Consider the following 9,996-nt stretch of genomic DNA (forward strand, 5'->3'; position numbering starts at 1 on the left):
CCATGGTAATTACATTTACGGAGTAGAGTAGTAATGTATACTATAGGATTCCACAATCGTAAGGTTTAATATCCATATATGGTAATGATTATAACAATGGCATGGTGACACTGTATTCTATATTTTTCATGTACTGCCAGTGAAATGGATGACGAAGAAGACTTGTCTAGTGTTTTAGCTTGGGTCAAACAGACCCAAGTGTTATTTGTTGATACAATTTCTCTACTTCCGCGTCCAGGGTGCGATTTCAGGTTCGTCTGAATGTGTTACCTCAGAGATGAGAATTGTAATGTGTTACTGTTACAAAATGTCATAGTTACTGTTTAATCATGTAGTACAGTAATACCGTATCTTGCAGTATGGTAGCACTGTATTTTAGGGATCATGAAGATTAGCACCTTTTCAAAACAAAATAACCAAAAAGCATCCTAGCAATACCTTCTAGACACCTTGGCAGGATTGGTCCGGGCCCGGCATTGGTTAGGTATAGAATCAAGCCTAAAAGTGTGTTTAGAGTAGCCCAGAGTAGTTGCTACATAATTATTTAATAGAGTTTTCTACTGACTGATCGCAATGCCTTCAGGCAAACATAGCTCAATAATGGCTAAGGCTTCGGGCTTGAGACATGCTTTTTGGCATACTACGTACAATGGATGTATCGCGACCTTACCTTACTTTTGCTCTCCTTTGTATCCATTTCTTTTTGTTGGCAGTACAGTAAGGTGTCAATCTTGCGAATAGCTTCCTAACAGCTAAATTATTACATTTTCTGTAGCAATGCAGAGTGGTTTCTTCCTTTACAACACCAGGTAGTGGGCTATTTATAACTGCAACAAAGTTAAATGGCTATACAATAAATTGTGATCAGGGTGTACTTTCCAACAAGTGAATCTTTTGCATTTTTTATAGTTACTTAATATATTGCTGTAGCACTTCATACTATATAGTAGGGATGATCAAGAAGTGGGTTTCCTTGCCTCAAAAAACCACCTTTGCATTTAATTTCCTTCCTAACATGTTAGCAGTATTGGATAGGCTCAAAAATGTCTTGGACTTTCCCAAAAAATTCTATATTTTCTTTATATAACAGAATTTTCTACTAACTAACTAAGTGACTGATGTCTTCAAACATAACTCGAATTATGGATATGGCTACAGACTTGATTTGTGTATGATGTGTGTGAGAGAGATAGTCTGGTGTGGCCGACCCTTTTTTAGATGCCTATAAGCACCATGAAAAAAAAAGGGTCTGGTCTATCTAGCATTCCTAAGAATGTATTAATTTTTTTGCGGCTCACACTATCAATCATGGCAAAATTCACGATCACAACACAGCAACGATGTTTTAACCCTTAAACCCGCAAAATATTTTTGGGGAATGCGTGATGGCACAATACAGGCATGAATGACTATATTAAGTTAAAGAAACTTAATTCATACTTCAGCCTAAAGCTATACGTTGGTTGAAAGTCTGTTTACTGGGCTACTTGGAGAAGCTTAACTGAACATTCTGATTACTAATGGCTTACTTGTTATGAAGCGCTGAACAGCAGGAACCCTTGTTTCCATGACTGCATTTTCCTGCCACGACCTTTGATTGTGGATTTAATCATGTGATCTATATACTGTCTGGTGTAAAATTTAACGGCAAAACGAATGACGTTTGTTTCAAGAGGATAGCAGCAAGCATTGTGGAGATATGGATCATTTTGTAAAGAATATCCGTGTTTCTTTACCTAGTCTTCATGGAAGGTTTTGGCCCTATAGTTTAGCACTAGGGTAAAACCCTAGGTACTGTTTTAATTCTTATTGCACCAGCAAATGAATGGCCTAAAATTCATGGCTAACAGGGGTATGCTTTGAAAGTTACAGAGGCTTGTTTATGACACGCACATCAGATCCAGTTTTCTGGATTATGCGGGTTTAAGGGTTAATGACTTCTCTGACTTACTATCTATAAACGATTGTTGCTGGGCTGGTGTAGAGGCTGTAGAGACACTAATTCTGCTACCTCGCCAATGGCGTTCGATACACGCTGATTTTTAAAAAGAAAGCAGACCCTGCTAAAAGAATATCCATCCATCCTATTTAAACAATGAATTTCCAAGCCTTTTGTTTTGACCTGTTGTCCTAGTTACCATACGAAAATTTAAAATGTTGTGATTTCATTGGACGCACCAATTTTCGGTAATTAGGCACAACTGCCTAATGCTAGATAGACCAGACCCTTTATTGGGGCACTTATGAGCGCCTAAAAAAGGGTCGGCCACGCCAGACTATGTGAGAGAGAAAGCATTTGTGTAGTGTGTGCTAAGAATGTTGTGACAAGTATGCAGTATTTGTATTTTTTATTAGATTATCAGTCGGATAACTTAAGCATTGGTAATCCCAACTACGAGCATGTTAATTCTGTGATGTTGATGTTAGTTCATACACAAATCTGTGTGTGTGCATGCGTGCGTACGTGTGTGTGTGCGTGCGTGTGTGTTCGTGTACATGTAATGGTGTAATTTTAGTACAGCGGTGATCAGTTGCACTATTTCAGTGATCTTATCACACATAATTTTGCCTCTTGTGAATTGTCATTCAATCTATCCACATCTCTGCACGTTGTATATCTTGACTGTAGTCATAGCAACGTGGAGAACTCTGCCAGTCATTTATCACAAGTAGATCACAGAGAACGTGCAGAATGCCAACAGGGTAGGAAGACGGTCAGAGTGAAGATGAGGCCATATGAGTGTGCGACGGGATATCAGTCAACTGGTAATTGTTAGGAGTGTAGTGGTCTCATCTCTGGAACACGTTTATTAATATGGTTGGTGATCTCTCAACTCAGTACGTAATGCCAACCTGTACGCGTTTATTGAGAAGGATGAGATGAGCATACCATGACCTGTTGTAATGTGTGGCGTGTGGTATTTTGTTTTGTATGTTATAGAATTTGTAGTTTGGAATTTACATGAAAGCATTGCGAACAGCTTGTGAAGTGGTCATAAGTAGAAATACTGCTAAGTAGGCAGTGTATTTTGGTGGGGTTTGTGAAGCCACACATATGACTCATATTTAGAATCAGTGGTAATTAAATCTTTGTTGCTAGGTTACTTATGAGCTTTTCAGAGGGGTACTCTCATACACCACCTGAATAATGCAATTAGAAATGTGCAAATATTTAGGAATCCTTAAATCCAGAATCACATACAATCAGTGAAGAAAGTGAATTTAAGGAAGTGGACGAAAAAATCGATTGATCATGAATAGCTAGAACAAGGTTTAGGGCGAGAGCAATGGTACAGGTAGCTAGCACCATTGTTAAGAAAACACATTCAAAATAGATTTACAAATATTTAGAAGTCCTTTTAAAATGCAGGACTCTCATAAACCATTTTGATGTTTTGTGTGGATAATTGCTACCCCTTGAACCGAAGGGTAGCCAATGCCCACGCAAATTCCGGAATGGTGTACGAGAGTCCCAATATTTAAGTATTTCTAAATACTTTAAATACAAATTTGTTATTGATGTTTTTGTTTTTACCGAAATTACTAGCTACCATGCAGTTGCTTTTGTTCTACATCTTATTCTGGCCATTCGTGGTTAATCCATTTCATTCTCCACTTTGTTAAACCCACTTTCTCCATTGTTTTACGTGATTTTGGATTTCAATATTTGTATTTCTAATTGGCTTTCTCAGATGTTGTGCGAGAGTCCCAAGGCATTGGCTACCCCTTGCCTTGAACTTACCACTTACCATCTGATTCAATTAGTGTAAATGCAACACAAATGGGCTTTATTTAATTGATCCGCTTAGTGCTGTACTGTTTATAAAGGCTATGTGACCTGTTCCTAAAGCTTAAGCAGTGAAGCTTCGCAGCTAACAAACGTGTGTGAGCCCTTGCGAGTACTTTGTTATCTTTTGCGCAGTGTATCATACGTGTGTATGTGTAGAGTGTGTGTGTGTGTGCGTGTCTGTGAAATGGGGACTTGGTGTTAACTAGGGAAGCAGCCCACCCAGCTGTAACATCAATGAGTACCTGGGGAGGCAAATGTCTAACTGCTGTCCATGGGTGAAGTCCAGGTGGGACTTCAGGTGTCCACACCATCACCCTGGGGCATGATACAGCCTCACTTGTGGGGTACTAGCTCTCTAGCTCCCAGATGGATTTGCTTGCACTGGCTCAGAGTGCCTAACTTATAATGCAGCTTTGCTGGGTCAGTGCACCATCCTAAAGATTTGGCTTTGCTTTTGTGTGTGAGTGGGCGGGTTTTTCCATGAAGTGTAGTGCAGTGTATGTTAAATGAAGCGCACTGCTGTCTCAACATACAATTTTTTTCTATTTGTAGCTTTGATGGCGAGCTGACTAGCATGGAGCAGACATAATTATTTTAATTTTGTACATGAAGTATTATTGCATTTATTTTAGTCCACGTGTTAAAAGAGCTTTATCCTGGAACTATGTTGCCACATGCAGCGACAGCAGTAGTTAGAGCCAGATATCTTTTACGAATATTACGTAGGTACAAAAATGCACCCTGTAAAATCATGGATACCCTATAGTCAAGAGTTAATAAGGCACCTCTCTTATTAACACACCTTAGTTCAAGTGACTGTCCATGTAGTAGCACGGTTACAGGTATGTGTAATCAGGTCATCTTGTAGTACATCTCCATTGTAATTGCAACCTGAAATAATTATTGTGAGGGAAAAATATAAATCTTTACATCCTTGCAATATGACTTAGTCACAATTAATCTACAAGCCTAGGCCTTATAACAATGCATCATCCCTTCTCTAATGGCTATCCCACACTACTGTATTGTCCTAATGTAACATTTGTGAGGTGTATTTGGTAAATTCATCACATACAATTAATTTTTTAAAAAAAAACATGTGAGAAGGGAATGCAAAATGTAACATTAAACATTCTCAGAAATGTAGCACACTATTATAAACTAAAAATCTTAATATTGTCTGTTCTCCATTGTCTAATACCGTCCAGGGAGGTGATGCATCCTTCAGTAGCAGTAGTGGATGTTGATGGTAGTTCAGAAGCCATACTCAGCAATACCACACCCATTCATCTATGATGACAAAATAAAACATTGTTAACACGCTATAAAATATCTGTAATAGAGAATGCCCCAAGCACACAAAAAGTAAAGTCACTAGTTACGTACCAACAAGATGGTCCCGCTAACCCTGGTGCCTGTTCACCAAGTCAAACTCTATGAGTCTTGCTAGGAAAATCCATGGAGGGCTAGTGCCCCAGAGTGACACCCAAAGTCCCACCTCACCCATTAGCAAGACATGGACACACTTACACTAATGGTCATACTCAACTTCCAGCACCCATGGTGCAGAGGTGATGCTGTCATTTGCTTCAGCTGTTCTTCAGCATACCCAATAGTGGCCATTTGTTGACAATGGTGGAAGCCATACTGTGCACCACCACACTCATTTATCTATGAAAAGACAATACATTACTGTCAGCACACTACATCATACAGTATGGTAGTAAATGTATATTAGAGATCATGGAGGTTTAGGGTTTCTTACCCTAAAATATCACCCAAAAATCAGCCTAATATTAACTTTATGACAGTTTGGCAGTACAGTGGAACCTCGATTATCCGAACTCTCTATTATCCGAACACCAAAACGACTGTTCAATTAGGATATTTTGTCAAAAAGTGTATGCTTGATTAGAGTAGTTGAGCAAAGCTCAGTATATAAATGTATGGATGTTCAATCTTATGTACTTTCGATTATCCGAACACCCTTCCCCCCCAATTAGTTCGGATAATCGAGGTTTCACTGTATTGGTTAGGCACAGCCAAGCTCAAAAATGCTTTCAGATCAATCCTAAACCCTTCCACTAAGTTGCTATGAAATTTAAAAAATTTCTTATTTAATACCACCATACCTGTTTCACTGCCCATACAAAAGTCCCAATAGTAGCAGTGAAATTTATCCCGTATTTCACTAGTAGCAGTGAAAAAGTTGTAATTGCAATTTCATTGGCTAGAATTTGTGTTGACGCGTGTTTAGTACGTAGTGACAAATTGTGTACATAGCAACGCTAATGCACAGCATGCGTATATGCAGCGAGTATGGTATTAACTGGGAATAGCATGGGTAGCAGTGAAATTTGGGATAAATACCACGAGTGTTGTATTGGAAATTTGCCATTTCCAATACAACACGAGTGGTATTTATCCCAAATTTCACTGCTACCCATGCTATTACTAGTACTAATACAATTTTATACTAACCACTAACTAACTGACTGACTGACTGACTGACAGATGCCTTAAGCCAAACACAACTCAATAATGGCTAAGACTACAGGCCTGATTTCTTCACTGTTCGATGTCACTTCGTCCCGAGATGTGCCTTTTCACCAACCGCAGTGGCTGCTTCATGGTGCTACCTTTGTCCTCCTTAAAGGTCCTTTGTGCCCAGTCCCTTTCTCCAGTACTGCAAAGGTGACAATTTGTGGTACGCGCGTAATGGCTTTAGTGCGAGACTTACTCAGGCATTTCTTACTTATGCAAGTGTTCAACATATCAGTAGCCTCACCGGTAGCTGAAAATAGAGGGTAATGGTGCCGTTCGCCGTACACTAATCATAGATATTAGGGGCACGTAAGGCATTTACATGCCTATAATATTTACGCACTAATCGATTACTGGTGTGTGTGTTTTTGACGAGCGAATCTTCCGTATTTTCTGTAGTGGCAGAGGTACTATTCAAACAGTTTTCCATTTATTAAGAGCTAAATAATTTAGTTAAACATAAGGCACACCGGCTTATGAACTTTCCACTATGCAATTATTGGGGCACGCATTTGGGCGTGCCATCCTTTCTTCAGAGGTGGTAGGCGCGAGTTCACTAATTATAATTATGTTTTTAAAAGTAAACAAACAAATATAAGGAAAAATTACTAATTTTTGCTTATACTTGTATAAGAATAATACTTGTAATTGTCCCAATCACACATGAATGCACACTCTTACACTGATGCACAGTTAACTCTAAGGACAAATGGTATTCTTGCTTTTTAATTCTTACCTAAATATAAAAACAGAGAAATGGGATCCCGGTTACATATGTAATGTGTGCATGTAGATATTTAAAGGTTTCACACACAGTAATACATAATGTATATCATGCCTTATTTTTGCAAGCCCTGTCACATACAGTATATCCAGTTTGACCCTAATAAGACTCGACACTGCATTTATATATGTAATATTTTAATCAGGACACTTTTCATGTTTGCCTGCATGTACAACCATTAAAGATTTTGGTTGTCTTCCATTGCAGGTCGACAATACCTGAGAAAAAAGCATGGAGATGTGTCTTTAGCACCTTATTGGTTTCGATTTACTGGTATTTATAATTTCCTGTGTGCTTTGTTATTTTAATATAGTGGTTAGTAAAATCATACATTTTACTCCCAGCTATACAAGTCTCCATTATGAATAAACAAGAGTACTCTCATATAAGTGCATGCAAGTATATTGGACTAGTAGTATAGTTTAATATGGTTAGTCTGAATAACCTAGTCTGCCCAATAAAGCAGCCAAGTGAGTCTTCCTGCCTGTTTTACCGTATAGTGAGAAATTTTCAAAGCATGAAACTTTTGCAAAATAGTCTAAACTATGATTTTCACATTTTTAAATTCATGAAAGTGTAGAAATTAAACTAGCTTTTTTGACAAAGGTAATACCCACCTCCAACATTTCACGATTTTATTTTCCTGAAAAAACTGTTACTTGCGAAGTTCACGAAAGTTTTGTAGTTGAAAATTTCCTACTACTATAGTTGAGGAGAATACCTTTCAGGGCTGCGTAAAAGTTGTTGCAGCCCTCGTATATTTGATTTGATTCTTTATTTAACCTCTTTGTAGTTGGCAATAGCTGTTCTTCCCTACAAGAACACACAGCACAATACAAAACAAAACAGCTAAAGACAATGATGATACACATAAATTAATTATCCCTAGCAGAGAGTACAAAATCGTGCAAAATGGTCAACTGGTTTTGATTAAATGCTTTTGTAGAGTTAGAATTAAGAGAATCAAATTGCATTGCATGGTGGGTGGACATAAATCTTGCTTATTTGCAGAGCTAGAGGATTACATACGTGCATGCATGCAGTGCCTTTTATACTAAGAGGTCATTTTAAGACACTTTTAAAGAACTTTGCGTGGGCTGAGATCAAAGGGAAAGTTGTACTTTAAATGCCATAAAGCACACTTTTTAGCCAACTGTACTTTATTGACCACAAAGATTGCTTTAACTACTTCAATAAAGCACACATTGCACAATATGTGTTTTATTGTGGTAGTTAAAGCACTCTTTGTGGGCAATAAAGCACTGTTGCCTCACATGCTTGATGCAGGCTAATAGCCCACAGCACTTGTTCCAGTACAACTCATCACTCAAGCCGGTTCAGGCTGATAGCCCGAGCCTCGCTGAGTGACTAATCATCCCAGCCAGCACCCTAGCCAACAGAAAGCCTACCACTGGAATGATTTTATACACATGCCTGAATATTTTGATGATGGGCTGGTGAAAAGTAGCATTGCTGTTACGTTTGTGAATGTTAATGGACAAATCCTGGAAGTATCACGGAAATTCTTTACAATATAATCGATTATGGTTTTCAACTAAAATCATCTTAAACCAAGAGTTGTACAGCGCCAAACATGGTGAACTACATGTAAGTTTATTTGTTAAATTAGTTTGTATGTGTACTGGCTACAATTCGCACAACACGAGTTTATCACGAGTCCTAGTATATGGTGACTAGAAAGTTCCATATAAATCCTTTAAAAGCATTGCCTTGCTTGTGCTATACAAAAAATAAAGCACTCGGCTGCACGCTTTGTGCTTTATTTTCCATATAGCACTTGCGGCAATATTTTAACTAATACATATTGCTGGTGATGGCCATATATGTAGAGTCATGAGCATCAGTACTTTTTGTAGTGAACGTCACTATGTGACAGTTTCACTACAAGATATTGAATTATAAAGTAGTGAAAATCACTCCTTATTATAGTGAACGTCGCTACGTGACAATTTCATTACATATATAGTAGTGAATCACTAAGTATAGGGAACTTCACTACATAGGTATAGTGACATTCACTACTTTGACAATTCACCATACATTGTAGTGAACATATACTTGTTGACCATCTTTCATATTGCTTTATGTTTTTGCTTTAATTCTATATAATAGAACACACAACAAAATCATGGCAACATCAACCACAGGCATGCACTACTGTGGTATGTGAAACTTTAAAATTCATGGGAGAGCTGTTTCACCGTAACCATGATATGATGGCATGACTGACTGACTATACTTGGTCGACGACTGACTATACTTGGTCAGCGGTAACAAATGTCCATGCAATACACCTATATTGTATATGCCAAGATTTATGTAGCTAATTCAAAAACAGGCCATACAAAATATTAACTACACAATAATAACACAATACACAAAAAAATCACATAGTCACGCAAGCCAATTTATACAATACAAAAATCTACTGCTCATTTGATAGTTCATCATCATCACCTCGGGATCCACCACCATGATCATGAGTACCCTCCTGTACATTATGTAGCTGCTGTTTTCTAGGAGCTGAATCCCTGCATTGTAGTATATATACACTTTAATGTAGCACTATACTTATATACACACACCGGCATTTTTGATTCATTACTTCTCTTAACAAACTCATATTTGTTTCGGGAAAACGCTCCATTACTAATTTCACTATGAGTTGAACCTGCAACATTATATAAAGTGTTAGAATTTTACTAACTGCAATTGCATGCATGCATACCTCATCTTGTGGTAACAATTCTTTGTTGGTTCTTTTTCGGCCTGCGGAAGATATAAAACAAAGGCGGCCTGCCATTTTGTCTTTGTCAAATATTGCTGTCATTAAAGTAAGGGCAAATGCCCTGCCATC

The 9,996-nt window shown here is 38.0% G+C and overlaps 1 long non-coding RNA gene across 2 annotated transcripts; it reads left to right on the plus strand.

Moving 5' to 3' along the window:
* The first annotated feature begins 87 nt into the window (after positions 1 to 87).
* Positions 88 to 4,452, plus strand: LOC136246535 (uncharacterized). Of its 2 annotated transcripts, none has more exons than XR_010696588.1 (3): positions 88 to 251; positions 2,630 to 2,818; positions 4,343 to 4,452. It is a non-coding gene; the product is annotated as an uncharacterized lncRNA (long non-coding RNA). The 2 variants fall into 2 exon arrangements; XR_010696589.1 differs by having other exon boundaries at positions 2,630 to 2,766.
* Positions 4,453 to 9,996: the final 5,544 nt, after the last annotated feature.

Source organism: Dysidea avara, chromosome 2 (genome assembly GCF_963678975.1).
Source record: "Dysidea avara chromosome 2, odDysAvar1.4, whole genome shotgun sequence".
Lineage (NCBI taxonomy): Eukaryota > Metazoa > Porifera > Demospongiae > Dictyoceratida > Dysideidae > Dysidea > Dysidea avara.